The 20233-nt window shown below is 37.4% G+C and overlaps 1 protein-coding gene and 1 pseudogene across 1 annotated transcript in view; both read left to right on the top strand.

Moving 5' to 3' along the window:
* The window catches only part of Stpg2 (sperm tail PG-rich repeat containing 2), a 499721-nt gene that overhangs the window by 258828 nt on the left and 220660 nt on the right, over positions 1 to 20233 (top strand). The window lies entirely within an intron of this gene.
* On the top strand, positions 6496 to 19841 carry LOC127682449 (cytochrome c-like; annotated as a pseudogene).

Raw genomic sequence — 20233 nt, 5'->3', positions numbered from 1 at the left:
CCTCCTCTGCTAGTGGGGTTGCAAATTGGTACAACCACTCTGGAAATCAGTCTGGCGGTTCCTCAGAAAACTGGGCATGTCACTTCCAGAAGATCCTGCTATACCACTCCTGGGCATATACCCAGAGGATTCCCCAGCATGTAATAAGGATATATGCTCCACTATGTTCATAGCAGCCCTATTTATAATAGCCAGAAGCTGGAAAGAACCCAGGTATCCCTCAACAGCAGAATGGATGCAAAAAATGTGGTATATATACACAATGGAGTACTATTCAGCCATTAGAAACAATGAATTCATGAAATTCTTAGGCAAATGGATGGAGCTGGAGAACATCATACTAAGTGAGGTAACCCAGTCTCAAAAGATCAGTCATGGTATGCACTCACTATTCAGTGGATATTAGCCTGGAAAACTGGAATACCCAAAACATAATCCACACATCAAATGAGGTACAAGAAGAAAGGAGGAGTGGCCCCTGGTTCTGGAAAGACTCAGTGTAGCAGTATAAGGCAAAACCAGAACAGGGAAGTGGGAAGGGGTGGGTGGGAGAACAGGGGGGAGGAAAGGGGACTTATGTGACTTAGGGGAGTGGGGGACCAGAAAAGGGGAAATCATTTGAAATGTAAATAAAAATATATTGAATAAAAAAATACATAAAAAAGAAATCTCTGAAAATAGAAATAAACAGTTGAAAGAAACAAATGAAACTGTCAAAACCCAAAATGGAAATAAAAGAAACACAACTTGGAGGTAATTCTGGAAATCAAAACTTTAAGAATTCAAGCAGGAACCATAGAGTCAACCTTCCTGAACAGAATAGAAGAAATGGAAGAGAGACTCTCAGGCACTGAAAATACCATAGAAGAAATGGTTAGGTTAAATGTACAATATTACTGACACAAAATATCCAGGAGACCTGGGACACTATGAAAGACCAAACCTAAGAATTATAAGAATAGAGGAGGCCTAGAAAATATATTCAACAAAACCATGGAAGGAAGTTTCTTAACCTAAAGAATAGGTATATCTTATACCTGTAAAGATATAAGAAACATACAGAACACCAAAGATGTTGGACCAGAAAAGAAATTATCCTTGCTACATTATAATCAAACCACTAAACATACAGTAAAAAGAAAGAATATTAAAAGCTACAAAGGGAAGAAAAAACAAGCAACATAAGGCACTTCTCTCTTTAGGGAAGTTTTCTTCTATGATTTTTTTGAAGATATTTTCTGGCCCTTTAAGTTGTAAATCTTCACTCTCTTCTATACCTATAATCCTTAGGTTTGGTCTTCTCATTGTGTCCTGGATTTCCTGGATGTTTTGGGTTACAATCTTTTTGCATTTTGCATTTTCTTTTTTTTCTTCTTTTTTTTAAATTTATTTTTTATTTTTTATTTTTTTTAAATTTTTTATTCGATATAATTTATTTACATTTCAAATGATTTCCCCTTTTCTAGCCCCCCCACTCCCCGAAGTCCCGTAAGCCCCCTTCTCTCCCCCTGTCCTCCCACCCACCCCTTCCCATTTCCCCATTCTGGTTTTGCCGAATACTGCTTCACTGAGTCTTTCCAGAACCAGGGGCCACTCCTCCTTTCTTCTTGTACCTCATTTGATGTGTGGATTATGTTTTGGGTATTCCAGTTTTCTAGGTTAATATCCACTTATTAGTGAGTGCATACCATGATTCACCTTTTGAGTCTGGGTTACCTCACTTAGTATGATGTTCTCTAGCTCCATCCATTTGCCTGAGAATTTCATGAATTCATTGTTTCTAATGGCTGAATAGTACTCCATTGTGTAGATATACCACATTTTTTGCATCCACTCTTCTGTTGAGGGATACCTGGGTTCTTTCCAGCATCTGGCAATTATAAATAGGGCTGCTATGAACATAGTAGAGCATGTATCCTTATTACATGGTGGGGAGTCCTCTGGGTATATGCCCGGGAGTGGTATAGCAGGATCTTCTGGAAGTGAGGTGCCCAGTTTTCGGAGGAACCACCAGACTGATTTCCAGAGTGGTTGTACCAATTTGCAACCCCACTAGCAGTGGAGGAGTGTTCCTCTTTCTCCACACCCTCTCCAACACCTGCTGTCTCCTGAATTTTTAATCTTAGCCATTCTGACTGGTGTAAGGTGAAATCTTAGGGTTGTTTTGATTTGCATTTCCCTAATGACTAATGAAGTTGAGCATTTTTTAAGATGCTTCTCCGCCATCCGAAGTTCTTCAGGTGAGAATTCTTTGTTTAACTCTGTACCCCATTTTTTAATAGGGTTGTTTGGTTTTCTGGAGTCTAACTTCTTGAGTTCTTTATATATATTGGATATTAGCCCTCTATCTGATGTAGGATTGGTGAAGATCTTTTCCCAATTTGTTGGTTGCCGATTTGTCCTCTTGATGGTGTCCTTTGCCTTGCAGAAACTTTGTAATTTTATGAGGTCCCATTTGTCAATTCTTGCTCTTAGAGCATATGCTATTGGTGTTCTGTTCAGAAACTTTCTCCCTGTACCGATGTCCTCAATGGTCTTCCCCAGTTTCTTTTCTATTAGCTTCAGAGTGTCTGGCTTTATGTGGAGGTCCTTGATCCATTTGGATTTGAGCTTAGTACAAGGAGACAAGGATGGATCAATTCGCATTCTTCTGCATGCTGACCTCCAGTTGAACCAGCACCATTTGTTGAAAAGGCTTTTTTCCATTGGATGTTTTCAGCCTCTTTGTCGAGGATCAAGTGGCCATAGGTGTATGGGTTCATTTCTGGATCTTCAATCCTGTTCCATTGATCCTCCTGCCTGTCACTGTACCAATACCATGCAGTTTTTAACACTATTGCTCTGTAGTATTGCTTGAGGTCAGGGATACTGATTCCCCCAGATTTTCTTTTGTCGCTGAGAATAGTTTTAGCTATCCTGGGTTTTTTGTTGTTCCAGATGAATTTGATAATTGCTCTTTCTAACTCTGTGAAGAATTGAGTTGGGATTTTGATGGGTATTGCATTGAATCTGTATATTGCTTTTGGCAAAATGGCCATTTTAACTATATTGATTCTACCGATCCATGAGCATGGGAGGTATTCCCATTTTTTGAGGTCTTCTTCCATTTCCTTCTTCAGAGTCTTGAAGTTCTTGTCATACAGATCTTTCACATGTTCGGTAAGAGTCACCCCAAGATACTTTATACTGTTTGTGGCTATTGTGAAGGGGGTCATTTCTCTAATTTCTTTCTCAGCCTGCTTATCCTTTGAGTATAGGAAGGCCACTGATTTGTTTGAGTTGATTTTATAACTTGCCACTTTGCTGAAGTTGTTTATCAGCTGTAGGAGCTCTCTAGTGGAGTTTTTTGGGTCACTTAGGTAGACTATCATGTCGTCTGCAAATAATGATAGTTTGACTTCTTCCTTTCCAATTTGTATCCCTTTGACCTCCTTATGTTGTCGAATTGCCCGAGCTAGTACCTCAAGTACAATATTGAAAAGATAAGGAGAAAGGGGGCAGCCTTGTCTGGTCCCTGATTTCAGTGGGATTGCTTCAAGTTTCTCTCCATTTAGTTTGATGCTGGCTACCGGTTTGCTGTATATTGCTTTTACTATGTTTAGGTATGTGCCTTGAATTCCTGTTCTCTCCAAGACTTTAAGCATGAAAGGATGCTGAATTTTGTCAAATGCTTTTTCAGCATCCAATGAAATGACCATGTGGTTTTTTTCTTTGAGTTTGTTTATGTAGTGGATTGCATTGATGGATTTCCGTATATTGAACCAACCCTGCATTCCTGGGATAAAGCCTACTTGATCATGGTGGATGATCGTTTTGATGTGTTCTTGGATTCGGTTGCCAAGAATTTTATTGAGTATTTTTGCATCGATGTTCATAAGGGAAATTGGTCTGAAGTTCTCTTTCTTTGTTGGATCTTTGTGTGGCTTTGGTATCAGCGTAATTGTGACTTCGTAGAAGGAATTGGGTAGTGTTCCTTCTGTTTCTATTTTGTGGAATAGTTTGAAGAGTATTGGTGTTAACTCTTCTTTGAAGGTCTGATAGAATTCTGCACTGAAACCATCTGGTCCTGTGCTTTTTTTGGTTGGAAGACTTTCTATGACTCCTTCTATTTCTTTAGGCATTATGGGACTGTTTAAATGGTCTAGTTGGTCCTGATTTAATTTTGGTATTTGGTATCTGTCAAGGAAATTGTCCATTTCCTCCAGATTCTCCAGTTGTGTTGAGTACAGGCTCTTGTAGTAGGATTTGATGATTTTTTGGATTTCCTCAGTTTCTGTTGTTATATCTCCCTTTTCATTTCTAAGTTTGTTAATTTGGATACTTTCTCTGTGCCCTTTGGTCAGTCTGACTAAGGGTTTATCTATCTTGTTGATTTTCTCAAAGAACCAGCTCCTGGTTTTGTTGATTCTTTGTATGGTTCTCTTTGTTTCTAGTTGATTGATTTCGGCCCTGAGTTTGATGATTTCCTGCCTTGTACTCCTCCTGGGTGAAATAGCTTCTTTTTGTTCCAGGGCTTTCAGGTTTGTCATTAAGCTGGTAATGTATGCTCTCTCCATATTCTTTTTGGAGGCACTCAGGGCTATGAGTTTTCCTCTTAGCACTGCTTTCATTGTGTCCCATAGATTTGGGTATGTTGTGTTTTCATTTTCATTGTGTTCTAAAAAGTCTTTAATTTCTTTCTTTATTTCTTCCTTGACCAAGGTATCATTGAGTAGAATATTGTTCAGTTTCCACGTGTATGTGGGTTTCTGTTGTTTTTGTTGCTATTGAAGATCACTTTTACTCCATAGTGATCTGATAGGAGGCATGGGATTAGTTCGATCTTCTTATATTTGTTGAGGTCTGTCTTGTGACCAATTATATGGTTGATTTTGGAGAAGGTACCATGAGGTGCTGAGAAAAGGTATATTCTTTTGTTTTAGGATAGAATGTTCTATATATATCTGTTAAATCTAATTGGTCCAAAGCTTCAATTAGTTTCATTGTGTCCCTGTTTAGTTTCTGTTTTCCTGATCAGTCCATTGAGGAAAGTGCAGTGTTGAAGTCACCCACAATTATTGTGTTAGGTGCAATGTGTGCTTTGAGTTTTAATAAAGTTTCTTTTATGAAAGAGGGTGCCCTTGCATTTGGAGCATAGATGTTCAGGATTGAGAGTTCTTCTTGTTGTATTTTTCCTTTGACCAGCAAGAAGTGTCCCTCAGAGTTTCTTTTGATGACTTTGGGTCGAAAGTCAATTTTATCTGATATTAAAATGGCTACTCCAGCTTGTTTCCTGAGACCATTTGCTTGTAAAATTGTCTTCCAGCCTTTTACTCTAAGGTAGTGTTTGTCTTTGACCCTGAGGTGTGTTTCCTGTAAGCAGCAAAATGTAGGGTCCTGTTTGCATATCCAGTCAGTTAGTCTGTGTCTTTTTATTGGGGCATTAAGTCCATTGATGTTAAGAGATATTAAGGAATAGTGATTGTTACTTCCTATCATTTTTGACGTTATTTTTTTAATTTGATTGCTTAACTTCTTTTTTTACCGACTCCTTTTCCAATAGAGGAGTAATATCCAAAATATATAAAAAATTCAAGAAGAAAAAAAATTCAAGAAATTAAATATAACAAAAATCCAGAAACACATAAATACAATTAAGATTTGGGTACAGATTTTCTAAACAGCACACCAATAGCATAGGCACTAAGATTGACCATAAGTAGGACTTCATATAACTGAAAAGCTTCTGTAAGGCAAAGGACCTTAGAAGGAGAAAGCAGCAGCCTACAGAATGGGAAAAGATTATTTTTAAAAACTAATTCCACATCTGATAGAATTCTAATCTATAAAGAACTTAAGAAGTTAGATAGAAAAATGCAAATACTCCAATTAAAATGGGCTATGGGCCCAAACAGAGAATTTCTTGGCATGATTTTAAAACATTATAGTATACCCATAGTTACAGCTGTCTGCATGTATACACTATTGGCGAGGATCAGAACGTGAGGGAGAACGTGCGGCTCTTTTCTTCCCAACTTTAGCTTCCAAGTTTCCTATTTAATGTTAAATGTTTAACCTTTTCTGCTGATAATTTATAACTAGTTTTATTCCACTGAAAGTATAAGGAAGAATAAAAAGTTGAGGAAATGTTTATGTGGTTCTTGAATGAGAGGAAGGAATATACCCAAGGACTCTATTGAACATCTGTTCAGAGATACTGATTTCTTCATGAAATGGTGACAACATTTTTTATGTATAGAGAATTATCATTATCTATGTTTCAAGTCAAATCTCTTTTGTACTTTTAATTTTTTAATGATTTGTCAATAAAACATAACAATATGGTATGGTGGACTATATCTGGGAATTGATTCATTTATGTCTCTTAAATAGTAGAAGGCTTTGAAATAATTTTTACAGAGAAATGCATATATAAAAGGGGGAAATTCAGGAAGTAGTATTTCTGTCTTCTGGTTGGGACATTTGTGGTATTGACCAGCCAGGAGTGAATTAAGAATGGGTGATGTTGAAAAGGGCAAGATTTTTGTTCACACTGTGGAGGCAAGGATGAGACTGGATCAGATCTCCATGGTCTGTCCGGGCAGAAGACAGCTCAGGCAGCTGGGTTCACTTACACAAATGCCAACAAGAACAAAGGCATCCCCTGGCAGAGGATGCCCTCATGGAGTATTTGGAGGATCCCAAAAAGTACATCCCTGGAACAAAAATGATCTTCGCTGAAATCAAGAAGAAAGAAAGGGGAGACCTAATAGCTTATCTTAAAAGGCTACTAATGAGTAACTCCACTGCCTTATTTATTATAAAACAAATGTCTTACGATTTTTAATGTATACCATAATTTAATTCATACATGATGAATGGCTAACAATTTTTTTTGGACAGTCCTGATTTAAGTATAACTGACTTGTGGTAAAGTGGATATAATCTCCTTAAAAGTAACAATTCTGGTGGTACACAGACTACCACTGCTCTTCCTTTCTCAAGATAAGATTGGACTTAATTAGTAATTTTTCACTCTCCATAAAATATGGATGTCACCTGAAACCTATTAAGTAGTTTCATACTTGGATTTATATTACTGGGTATATGAATATGTTTAAATACTGGCAAAATTCTATCAGTGACTCAGAAACAAGAAGACTCACCTTTCTCTCTCTCTCTCTCTCTCTCTCTCTCTCTCTCTCTCTCTCTCTCTCTCTCTCTCTCTCTCTCTCTCTCTCTCTCTCTCTCTCTCTCTCTCTCTCTCTCATCTTTTTTTTTGGTTTTTCAAGACAGGGTTTCTCTGTATAGCCCTGGCTGTCTTGGAACTCACTCTGTAGACCAGGCTGGCCTCAAACTCAGAAATCTGCCTGCCTCTGCCTCCCAAGTGCTGTGATTAAAGGCGTGCGCCGCCACCGCCCGGCTCACCTGTAATTCATTTTGTGTTCACTGGCCGCTTATAGGCAATGGCTAAACACCAGGAAGTAGTGGCCTATTTTTGACAGTGCTGTTTTGATTATAATTCCCTATATCAAAGATGCTGCCTTTTACCACTGAAAGGTACTTACTGTGGTTTATGTATGATATCAAATAAAGATTATTTAACACTTAAAAATGTGGAAATTTTAGAAAAGAGACAGGCTGGAAAGAAAATGTGAATGATAAAATATATCCAGAATAGAAACAGCCACATGGAAACCCAGGAGAAATTCCAGATTTGAAAGGTTAGTTCATGTCACAGTGGACTTTCCATCATGCAAATCCTAGCCAGGTGTCAGACTTTTGATTATGTTTATTAAAAATTCAAAATGAAACACTGACCAAAGATATGAATTCTTAATATATGACTAAATTAGTATGTCTTCAGAAGAGGATCTTCTAAAACTTCAATTTAATCTGTCTTGTCATCTTTGCACACAAACCTAATGCATCCTCCCCTCATGTGTTTTCCACATTCATATCTTTTTGTTTCTAACACACTGATCTTTAACAAGGACTGCCTATGTAAACATGGGCCTTGCACTATTTATTGAATGTGGTAGGCTTATTATTGGGTTCACAATGGAAAACAATTACTGTTATCACCCAAGAATCCGCCAGTAGTCGGGTTGTTCATCGAGGAAGAGTGGGTTTCCATAAATGCCTCCTAGATCTATGACGGGTTCTTAACAAGCCCAGTCTTTGGAACTCTTGTTCATATAGCTGCAGCTCGCAAGAACCTGTTCTCAGTGGTTATATTGTGTCCTGAAGAAAGCGGGTCATGACTCTTTTGCTTCCTCCTGGCTAGTGCATTCTTTCTGCTCCCCAAGCCTTACGGGCTGGGATAAATGCCCTGTTCAGTGCTGAATGCCCTCTCAACACATTTTCTCTGCACCTTGAGCAGCCACAAGCCACAACTGCTTCTCATTGCAAAGAGAAACTTCTCTGAAGAGCGAGAGTAGCATTTGCCTATGGGTATAATATTTAGGATGCAATTCTGAGCCATGCCAATTTGTCTAAAAACAGTGAATTATCCATAGGGGTGGTGACTTCATAGTCTTGTACTATAGCCCCAATCAAATGTAGTGTAGAATGGGTCTCAGCACTAGCCTGAGGGCGGCTGGTTACACCTGATATTTTTTTCTTTTAGTCAGCTTTATACATATTAGAATTATCTGAGAAGATGAAGCTCAGTTGAGAAAATACCTTGATCAGTTTGCCTTTAGGAAAGTCTTAGGTGGCCTTTTTAAAAATTACTATTTGTTATGGAAGGTCCAACCAATTGTGGGCAGTGCCAGCCCTGGGGAGGTGGTGCTGGATGGTATAAGAAAGCAAACTGAACCAGTCACAGAAGCAAGCCGTAAGGTGGCCTTGCCTGTGACTGCTTCCTTAGTTCCTGCTTCATGTTCTAGCCTTGAATTCCTGCCCTAACTTTCTTCAATGATGCACTATGGAAGTGTAAGTCGAATAAAGCCTTTCCTCCACAAATGGCTTTTGGTTCTAGTTTTATCACAGCAATGAAAACCCTTACTAAGCTCTTATATTAGTCATGTCACTGTCACACCAGTAGGCAAATCTTGATCTAGAGGATGGCACTATAGTTTGTGGAGGTCATAGCTGGGTAAAATTTATATCCCAGGAGCCTTCATAGCATTTTCCAGCATTGTGAAATCAAGGTACCAGGGAGGAAAATTCCAATTCAGAGTTAGATTTCATCTTGTCTTCCAACAGGAGCAATAGGGTCCTTTAAGCAATAGGGTCTTTGTTATGTGGTTCTGGTCAACAACTATGAGGAATTGGAGGACCCTGTGCTCTTCCTGACCAACAACCCATAGAGAGGTATCGCACACCTGACAGTGGAATCTGCCCAGTGAACAGTAGTGTCTAGAAGAAGGGTCACTGAGTCATGCAGGATATCTCCCTTTTAACTATTAGTTTTTAAATTTATGGTTTTAGTTGGCATCTAGGCTTCTATATACGGTTTTTCCATATTTTCTTCATTTTGGCTAACCCTTTGTCCTGTCCTTTTAATTTCTCCAATCCCCCAGTTCCCATGCTTGGTTAAACCTTTCCACCCTCAGCATTTCCCCCATTCTATCAGCTGTGCTCTGAGGGCAGTCAGGACACCCTCTGCATGGCCCCTGGGAGACAGATGTCACATGCTTTCTCTCATGTGTGTACCCTTTGAACAATTGGGTCTGAATGTTTAATTTTTGGTTGAGTACCTGTAGAAGTGAGGATCATTTTCTAATACAAACATAGAGCCCATCCTCAATGGAGCATATCTAGGGGTATAAATAAATATCAATTAGTGAGGAGTTTTAGCTCATCTAGTATGAGTCAAATCTAGCTGCACACTGATTTCTCAGAGATCAATATTTTATAAACATTTCAAATAAAATTGAAAGTAAATGAAAGGAATGCAAATGTTCTATTTTTCTTAAAGAAATGGACAATTCATACTAGGAGGGATAAAAAAAGTAGTCTGTATGTGTGGGAAATAGGCATATGTCAGAATAGGTAAAGAATATCAGTGACAGAGCACAGTACTATGGGCTTCAACAGAGAAGAATTGGTACATGCAACATGAACACTGTTGCGTCCTGTTATCCAATAGTTTAGGCAGAATATTTGGCAGTATTTGGAGTATTAGATTCTCAACTTATAACTATTTTGTTCAAGGCATGCTTGAATTACTTATAAATATCACTGTCACTCTCTGTTAGATTTAAGAACACTTTACATAAGAGAAATTGGTATACTCATTTTACTAGATTAATGAAATTAATAATTAGAATTATGTTATTTTTCATTAAATATATCACAAATAGAGCATGTTTAGAAAGTCTGAAGATAAAACAGAAACTTTGATGTTAACTTATTTTTCTTCTTAGTTTACTTTTTAGTTAGCTATTTACACTGAGTAGTGTTTCAAATCTATATTGAGCAAAGACAGAAACAAGATATTTTAGCATGACCAATGGTATTTAATCTGTTGACCACAGCAGTTAGGAAAGCGTAAGGATTGGAGGAGCTCACAAGGAATTATAAATAGAATACAATGTTATGGAGAGATAGAGGGGAACCACATAGGAGTGTTACATAGTAAGGGGGTGAGTAAGAAGGATAAGGGAGGGACTATGGGGAGGGACAACTAACACTAAGGCAACTTGAAAAATTACATGGAAATCTACTATACTAGAAGCTTCCTCAAATATACGTATCTGGTAAAAACAAAAATTAAATGAAGTCACTAAATCGTAGGTGAGACAAGCCACTAAATAAAATCTCCAGTGCCAAGAATTTGTTACATCCTGTTGAGTCATTGGCCAAAGTGGTCCCAGGAGCACACGACTCATCAGTTTCTTGCCAAGGCTGTTGGTTGCCTCCCACAACCTGACAGACAAGCCCTACTGCTGAAGACAACATTTACTTATGCCATCAAACAGAGAAGTCAGACTGCGCATGACCATCTAGAAGCATCACACCTGCTGACTAGTATTCACTGTGCTAGAAGGGACTCTACACACTTCCAGATAGGGCATCATCAATATCACCCAGTACAAACCCCGTAACTTATAATAGAAACTTGTTTTTAAGATACAGAAGTTTGGAGAAAAGGGACTTTGCACAATCTTAGTGGTTTATAAAGTGGTATGTAAAATGTGGGGAAGTTTTATTGTTTTATAAGATTTGAAGATAAAACTGCCATATACCTGAACATTTCAACTCTGGGAATCTAAATTAATTGAAGTTAGAAATGTTAGTGGAAATTTGTATAATGTTGTCCATGGCAAAAAAGTAGCAAGCCTTTGTTCATCAAGCAAGGAATGGATCAAAAGAGCATATCACCTCCCAGAGAATGCTAGTAATGTATGAAAGGAAGTGAAATTTTGTTATATGTTATTGCACGGATAAGCCTCTACAGTGCTATGTTCAGTGAAATAAGTTAGACACAATGAACAGCTATCACAAAGTCCCTCCTATGTGAGATATCTTCAGGTATTTGTAATAAACAATTGCACAGTCAGAAAATATAAGTTACCAGGGGCTGAATCAAGTGGGGGAAAGAGAGTTATTACTAATAAAAAAGTTATCATAATAGTTATGATAAAATGCATTGCATTAATGAAAAAGTTATCATAAAAGTATGATAAATACATTTCAAACTAATTTAATGTCATCTGAAAGTACATTTGCAAATGCCAGGATTATGGTATTTATTTAACCACAGGAAAAAGTACAGCATTTACATTCATGACTTTGAAATGAGGGCAGTCAGTACAGTTATTTCTTTGCATTGCAGGGAAATTGACATGGGAGTGAATAATTGAGATAGTTTACCTCTAATGGGAAGATACTTTGTATTCATCTGAAAAGGGTTTTATGAATTCAGAGAATGAAAAAGATTAGAGTGGGGTTATTGTGATTGAAAAGGCTTTATGAAGGATACAAGATCTGAACAGAGCCCAAAAAGATTTCAGCATTTCTACACATAAAAGAAGAGGAAATTAAACCTTGGCAAGGGAAACAGGCATGTAAGCATTAGTTCTGCAGCGAGCCCCCTGACTCCCAGGGTGCAGTGCGGGCTCGTTCTGAGCCGGGCTGATGTGAAGTGTCTGAGCCGCAGAGCACTCTGCGAGCTACTGCCAAGAGTGGGGCTCTCCCTCTGCGGGTTTGGAACCAGTGCTTAAGTAGAGCAGAGAGACTGCACTGCATTCTTTCTTCCAGGACCAATAAATGGGCGCCAATCCACACGGGCGAAGAAAGGGAGGTCAGAAATTCTCCCACAGAAAGCCGGAGAAGCTCTTCTTTATCTAGTTTTAACACGAATAACTGACTTACATAACCTTTCTGATCTTCAGTTTATCCTTTTTGGGATGAAGGGATCACATGTTTTTTCATAATGGGAAATAACCAAGCCAATTAGAGAACACTTCAACCTATATTTAGGGGTGCCATAACAAAATATTAGCTACAGAAAAAAATTTATAAAAAATTCTATGGAATATTATCCTGCAGAAAATGCATATAATTAAAAATGTGCATAATAGTAAATGTTATTAAATCTTAGAGAATAAAAATAAAATTAGGAATTGTATAAAGTAGTAATTGCCAGTGCTATTTATAAACTATAAATAAAAATAAGTACTTAGAAATTATAAATCATTTTCTCATTGATTCGAATTTGATCTTCCAGAATTCTGAAAAATTATTCCTGACAAGCTGAATTGAGTCCTTAAAATTAGGAGGGGAGTGATGTGTGCAGGGAGGGGTATGGCAGAAGCCGGGGCAGCCAGAAGGTTGAGTCAGTGATTAAAATTAGACGTCCATTTTGGGACTTTCTTCTCTTAGTACTTTCATGAAGAGGAATTCTTAGCCACTTACATTCATGGAGCAAACTCCTGAGGTGACTGCGTGCTAGCTGGAAGTCAGGGGTTTCTGTCCACTTCGCTCTTCTGCCTCGTTTCTCAAGATACCCTCTTACATCCAAACTCTTTTGTCATTATCCCTTATGGCAGAAATTCCTTAGTAGAAATATTTTCAGTTTGACTTCCAATTTCTTTCCTGTATTGCACTGTAGTAATGAGTAGTACCTGTTTCACAAACAAACCAACAAACCAGGTCTATCCAGAAGATGATTTGTAATGTTACTGTAACCTCAGCTCACACCGGACTCCTGTTCTTGTATGATGACGACTGCTCTAGACTCATTCTTCATTATACAGGTCCCAGGACTCCCAGTGCTGGTAACCACATACTCAATGATTGTTTATGGAAGAGACTACAGATTAAGATTTAAAATATGAACAGGCATGTGAGGTACAGCAAGAGAAAGGAGATACTAGGTGCAAGTGTTTCCTGCAGTGGGTTCTGTGTACTTCTTGGTAATTATCTTTGACTGTCAGTGAGAAAATGAGAAATATTACTTTCTAAGGAAGCTCTAGCAGCCTGTTTCCCCCACTGCTGTACTTCTCGGTGTGGCAACCCATCTGTAATCACACAAGACAGGAATTTTAATTCATCTCTTGTTTATGCCCACTGCCAAGTAGGGTCATCCTGTGCATAACAGATCCTACATACATTTTTATTCAGAGTTCCTACACATTAATAAAATGTTCACTAAATTATTCCATTTAATTTGTAAATTCATCAATTCAGATTGAGCTGTTTCCTGATCTAAGCCCATAAGTTTTCATCATCTTACTTTTAAGCATTTGATATTTCTTGTAAGATAATTATCTACTCGAATACATAATAAAACGGTGAATAATGGATGGGTTGAAGTCACTGACAGTAATACTAAATCAGAAAATGTAGTGGGCATGCATACTTTTCAGTCTGTCTGGCAAGAGATACACAGAGGGCAATAATACTTGCCTCTCTTGCTTTATCATGGATGGAAGCTTTCATGTTTGACTAAAGCAACATAAACAGCAGGTATAAACCTGACTTTTATCCCCAGGTAACTATGCAGATGATTTTGTCTCCTTTATCCACTGGCTTGATCCAACACATTAAATTTCCTCGTAGTGAATTTTATAGAAACTGATTGAGAACCACTACTTTATGCAAGGCTCCATCCCAGAAAGCAAAGCAGACATCTAAATCTAATGGGATGTTAGTTAGAAATCTTTTCATTGTACCGGGGAACTGGATGTAAGCATGTCAATTTATGAGAACTCGTACTCATGTAAGGAGCCGCCAAGTGAAGGCTTCTAAACCAAACTTGGTTATATTCATACAACCTGTATATTTAAGATGTCTCAAAAAGAACAAAACAAGAATACTGTTATACACTGCTCTACATGGAATTCAAATTTTAATGTTGATATATAGAAACTTTTATTGGGATACAATGATGCTCCTTCATCCCCACATCGCCTATGACCACTTTATACGGCCTTATCTTAGAGACCACAACTTAAAAGATTACTCTCTGGGCTAGGGCATGAAAATCCTCTTGACCCTGATCCAATCACTGGGAAATGTAATATTTTATCCTTAGCCCTTTGCTCTATACCTTCTGTAATTAGAAACCTTCTCAAATCAGAAGTGAAATTGCCCTTGTCAGAACTCTTTGGGTTAGTGAAGTAGCAATTCAATTACCTTTCAAAGCACTAACCTTTTTGTGCTTTCTAACTTGTCTTTCTATTATCTGGCATCTACTGTGTACTTTAATAAGATTCCATTTTCACTAAGTCAAACAATGACAAAATAATAGCATTCACATTAAAACTACGAGGCATGTGTACTAAGGGTTTATCTTCCTACTTAGCAGTAATACTTCAGACTTGGTGTCTGATGCATCTTATCTTGTGCTTTCTCAGCTATAGAGGATATAAAGCTAAATAATCCTTTCTGTATCCTTTTCTCTAATAGGATTGATTACATAACCATCCTTAGCTCTGTGACTAAAGAGAAGTCTTTAAGAGAAGTTTTTGTGTAGTGTATAGTGTGAGAGTGCATGGGAAAATGTGTGTGTATCTATGTTTCTGTGTGTCAGTGCCTGTTTTGATTTCTGTACAATCTCTTCTGAGAGAGATCATTCATACTGTTCTACCTCCATTTCCTTACTCATCAAAGTTTCTGTCCTTTTACACATTTGTAGAGAATCCATAAGACAGAATCCATGTAATAGACCCAGTTATCAGAAAATGTGTTGAAGGATTTTAGAGATTCTTCATTTGTAGGTGGGATATTTTAGACTTTGGCAAATAATAAGGAAAAGGTAACAAAACTGAAAGATTATCTGCCAAAATAATTAGGTCAAGCCTCTTGAATAAGCCCCCCCCCCCCTTATTCTCTGCTAGTGATTGACACTTATATCTTGGTTAACTAGGGCTGGAAATATTATGATAGATAAATTGCTTACCCTGCAGGCATGACGAGTGTCTGCATTCCCTGAACCCACAAAAGAACCAGGCAAGCACAACAGCTACTTGTAATCCCAGCCCTAGGGAGGCAAAGACAGACAATCCCTAGGAAAGCTAGCTGTTCAAACCAGCTGCATCAGCCAGAGACCCTGCCTCAAGACAGAAAGTGGAATGATGGGGGGGGGGTAGTCTATGTTAACTCCAGCTTTATGTTTACAAGCATGAACACACATTCCCACACGCACATAAACACACATGCCAAAATAAAAAGACATTTGCCTGCCTATATTTGGACTTCATTTCCACATCACAGTTTTATCCTTCCAATCACACAGCCCAAGAATCCAGCGTTTTCTTGTCTTCTCCTACTCAGCTAAAGTTGCTTCTCTGTGTTTCACTTTATAGAAAACATTCTCTTCAGTTTTTGCTAATAATTTTGCCAACAGAAGAAGTTTTAACTATGAGACTGAATAGTAGCACAAGCACACCATACAGGGAGTACCACCGCATAGCGCCTGGGAAGACAAGGGTATTGATATTATACTGTGTGAGCTTGGCACGAGCATCGGTACAACAGAGCCATGTGCAATTTTAAAACTTGTCAAAAGCTTTCATTTTAGAATGTTAAAGATCCAAATTGATACTTTTTCTATGTATAAGGTAACAGAATACATTGAATGCTCAGTAATAAGGCCATAATATCACTTGTCACTCCCATGGTGTGTCGGCCTCATAGCTCTTTACTTAGCCATGCCACTGACTGAGAATGTTCAGGTGACCATCTGTACGGAGCAAACTGTTGCTGATGCAGTGGTTACAGGTTACACACAGAACGGCTACTGGATCATGCAGAAAAGGGCAGAGCTAGGGAGGAGGCGCTTAAGTCCCAGAGAGAAATTGGCTCTAATGATTGCCCTTGTCTGCTCATGTGTCTTATTTGGTGATTAGAATACAGATATTAACACTATCTCCATATTTTTTTCCAGTAATGGTTATCAGTAAGTGAGATTTAGCGGACCCCCACTTTGGTACATTTAGCACATACTTAAATGACTCAGATAAATATTTTATGAACATCAAATCCTGTGAACTTTGCTCTAGTTTCTTACTTGGATTTTAGTGTAGATACACTGGGCAGTGACGCCCTGTGTAAACCGGCATATAGGAAGTCGGCTGCACTCCTCAGGTAAGTGCTTGCTGAATTGGCAGTATGTGTTCCCATCCATGTTCAGACAATTCAGTCATGGTATTATTAACTTTACTGCCAATGTCACATGGCAAACTGTTGATTTTAATTAGATATATCAGGCCATAACATTTTATTATAACATATCTGAAAAGCCCTATTAATTAATATGATGGGATTTCTCATGAAATCAACAGACTAAGAGGGAAATGAAAAACACGTTTAGTTTAAAAATTCCTTTTGTACAGAAATTAATATATAATTTAATAGACTTATTTAAAATTAAATAGTATTAAATATAGTCATAGTCGCTCTTTCCTGGTGTGTTTGACTTGATTGGATCAGTTAGGGACATTTTCTCTACACTTATAGTTTTGAATGGTGATCTCTATTTAAATGTTAAGTTTCACCAAACTAACATCTAATTTTAAGCCCATGTTTGAACCATTAGTAGAAGCTCATAAATTATTCCTAAACCACTGTTAGCCTGTTTATATATTGACTGGACAGGCAATTTTATAAGGAGGGCTTTCTGGAAATACCTCCTAGCATTACCCAGAAGGGAAAATTCTCCCATAACTAAATTAACACTGTTAGATGATGAAGAAGAAGGAATTTACTGCTGTCTTCCCCCTGAACTTTATAATTTGATCTAAATCTGACTCTGGTAATAGAAATATATCATAACTAACCAACTCATCCAGTTAAACTATTATTAAAAGTGCCTCTTTGCGGGTGCCCAGTATGATGGCAGTGCCTCCGGATAGTAGTGACGCTCTTCTCTGCTCCCTCCCAATAACTAAAGAATCATGCGACTTCCAGAGGAGACCCAGTAATCATTGCCTTGTGGCTTGTTCTGTCATAGCTTATCATGCATTATCCAAAATGCTGTCCACAATAAGAGTATAACTGTTAAATTTAAGTTATAAGAACCATTACTGAAGACAGAAGGAATACAGTAATCTGAGAAGCTATTGCTTATTATTCTCATGTGTGGAAAGACAAGTGGTTCAAAGGTCTAACACACAGGTCCGATTATGCCATTCATATTTTCTCAGACACGTTGCTATGTAAATACATGGCCTTCAGCTGAGTCTTGATGGCCTGAACTTTGCGTGCCTGCTCTGGCTTTTCAATTCTCCATTCTCCCAACATCAAGTTTTGTGTTATATCATATGATTAAATTAGACATTTCTAATTAATGTTAGAAATATGTTTTGTTTTCAAATTATGCTTTTGCTTTGTCAGAATTCCAACTTATTTCTTTTACTTAGGAGTATCTTGAACTCAATTAGCAAACTATTATTCCCAGTTTTAGGCATGTCAATCTAAACTACCCTTTCTTATGTGACCTTTTTAATTCTGCCAATAAGTTTTCTTGCTTATTTGGAACTTCTGAGAAATAATGGTACTGATAATATTCAGTTTTGTATTGTTACCTTATTTATAGTCTAATTTTGTTTATCTATCCACTGGAATATTCTTAAGGTAGCACTTGATAAATTTTTTTCCTCTTTGTGTTCAAGATAGCACCAAAAAGCTTTAAACTAGTACTATATAATACAGATTATATAATATTTATGGTAGAGATTTTTTTTTGATAAGTCCTCTGATTCATCCATGCTGTTTCCAGTTGCCAGGATTTCTATTTTCCAGGGTGAATAACAATCCCCTCTCTGTGTTTGTCTGTATATTTACAAAACAATTTACTTGCTATCTCTATATGGACGCTTTTTATCATATAAAATTTGGTATAAATAATATGTAAATGAACAGGACTGTACAGACATCTCTATGTGGAAGTCACTTTTTTTCCCTTTGGGTTTTTCTTAGAAGACAAATGCTGAGTCATAGAGTAGTTTCATTTTAAGCATTGAGGAGTCACTGATGTGTTTTCTACAATGACTATGCCAATTTTCATTCTTACACATAGTATAAATGAGTTGTTTTCCTCCACAACTTTCCGGACATTAACCACTATTAATTATTTAAAAATGCATATCCCAATAAGTACATAATTCTGTTTATTGTGCTATTGATTTCTATAATAATTGATAACACTGGATATTTTTATGCACTTATTGTGTGTGTTTGTACAACCTTATTTGTGGAAAAAAATCATTCAGATGTAGGTCCCTTACCTATTTAAATTAGGGTTTTCTTCATCTGCTATTGGTTGCACATCTTATGTATTTTGTATATTAGTGCTGTAGGTAAATATAAGATCTATAGACGGGTATGTTCAAGCTTTTCAACTAGGCTAAATAACTCCATATTGATATTTTCATATATAAAGTATTCCTCAGCTTGTGTCAGCAGCTTGAATAGATATAGTCAGAATTGAAATTGTCATTTTTCTTAGTTAAATGAAGTTTTAACAGGCAATAGAAAAAATCAATATGATACCATAAAAGAGAAAGTAAGTAAGATTTTTAGGATAGTTATGGAGAAGAAAGTCCTGCTCAGAGATTGTGTACATTGTATCACTACTAACAGCACCGAATATTACTTCTATCACAACTTGGAAATAATACAACTGAAAAATTGTTATAGCTATTCTGAAATAAAAAGTTGCTAATGTAATTTACATAACAGCAGTTTGTTTGTTCTAGGTTTCCTCAAATTTATTTGATAACAGAATTAAATGTGATAGCTATTAACTTCATATGCAATTGTTCCTTCTGCAGAAAAAACCCACGGGGAATATCTAATGCTTAGAAAAAGTAGTTTCAGTTTTGTGTGTGTGTGTGTGTGTGTGTGTGTGTGTGATCAGTGGTAAAACAGATCTTGTCATCCTCATCTGACTCTAGACTTTTCACAGAGCAAACCTGTCATTCTTTCAATGACAGCAAAACTCTCACTGGGTAATTGAGAATAGATAATAGGTAGTATATTTAAATTTAAGTTAATATTATTAAAGAATATGACTGTTAATATAATAAATATTAAACTAACATGAAAACATCAGATGGCAGATTATTATGTGACACTATAATATCATGCTTTTATCTACAGTTGTTTTACAGCAAAGCTAAAAAGCTATAGATATTGTTATATGTATAATGCATTTGTTATACAATTTTACTTTTTCAATGTTCTCTACTATTATAGAACAGGTTGTAAATGGTCATGCCTCGTGCTCATTCTTTCCTATGACTATGGAATTTAAATTCATCTGCACATACCTGTACAAGTTACTTTTCCGCCTCTGTGACAGAATGCCTGACAGAAGGAATCTAAGAGGGCGGGAGGTTTATTTGCCATGGGATCCTCATGGCTGCAGTTTGATGGGCGCGGTGGCTCAGTTTGTGTTGGCATGACCTTGTGTCACTCCTTGTCACATCTGCCCAGATGAGGACGTTTATGCTTGCCTTCCAGGTTCACGCCCAGCTACCTGCTTCTTCATGTTTGACCGTAGTTCTCAAATTTTGGGCAATTCCCTAAATAGCACTGCAGGCTGGGGACCAATTTTCAGAAACCCAAGCCTGTGCAGGGCATTTCACTTATCATAACATCTTTTCAAAACTCTCCATCTCCCTGCAGGGCATAGATTTAGAAACACAGGCCACAGAGATGAGTTGGAGCATGGCTGATAATTCACGCTCTGCGTGTTTTGTTTTACCCCTTCTTGTCAAGCTTAGGAAGCATCATAGGAGACTGACTGAGAGTCATCTCCTGGAGAAGGCATCAGGTGACACCGATGCAGTGTATG

The sequence above is a fragment of the Apodemus sylvaticus genome, chromosome 4 (assembly GCF_947179515.1).
Source record: "Apodemus sylvaticus chromosome 4, mApoSyl1.1, whole genome shotgun sequence".
Classification (NCBI taxonomy): domain Eukaryota; kingdom Metazoa; phylum Chordata; class Mammalia; order Rodentia; family Muridae; genus Apodemus; species Apodemus sylvaticus.
Note: the sequence above shows the minus strand (reverse complement) of the source record. Positions and strands in the feature narration are given on the sequence as shown.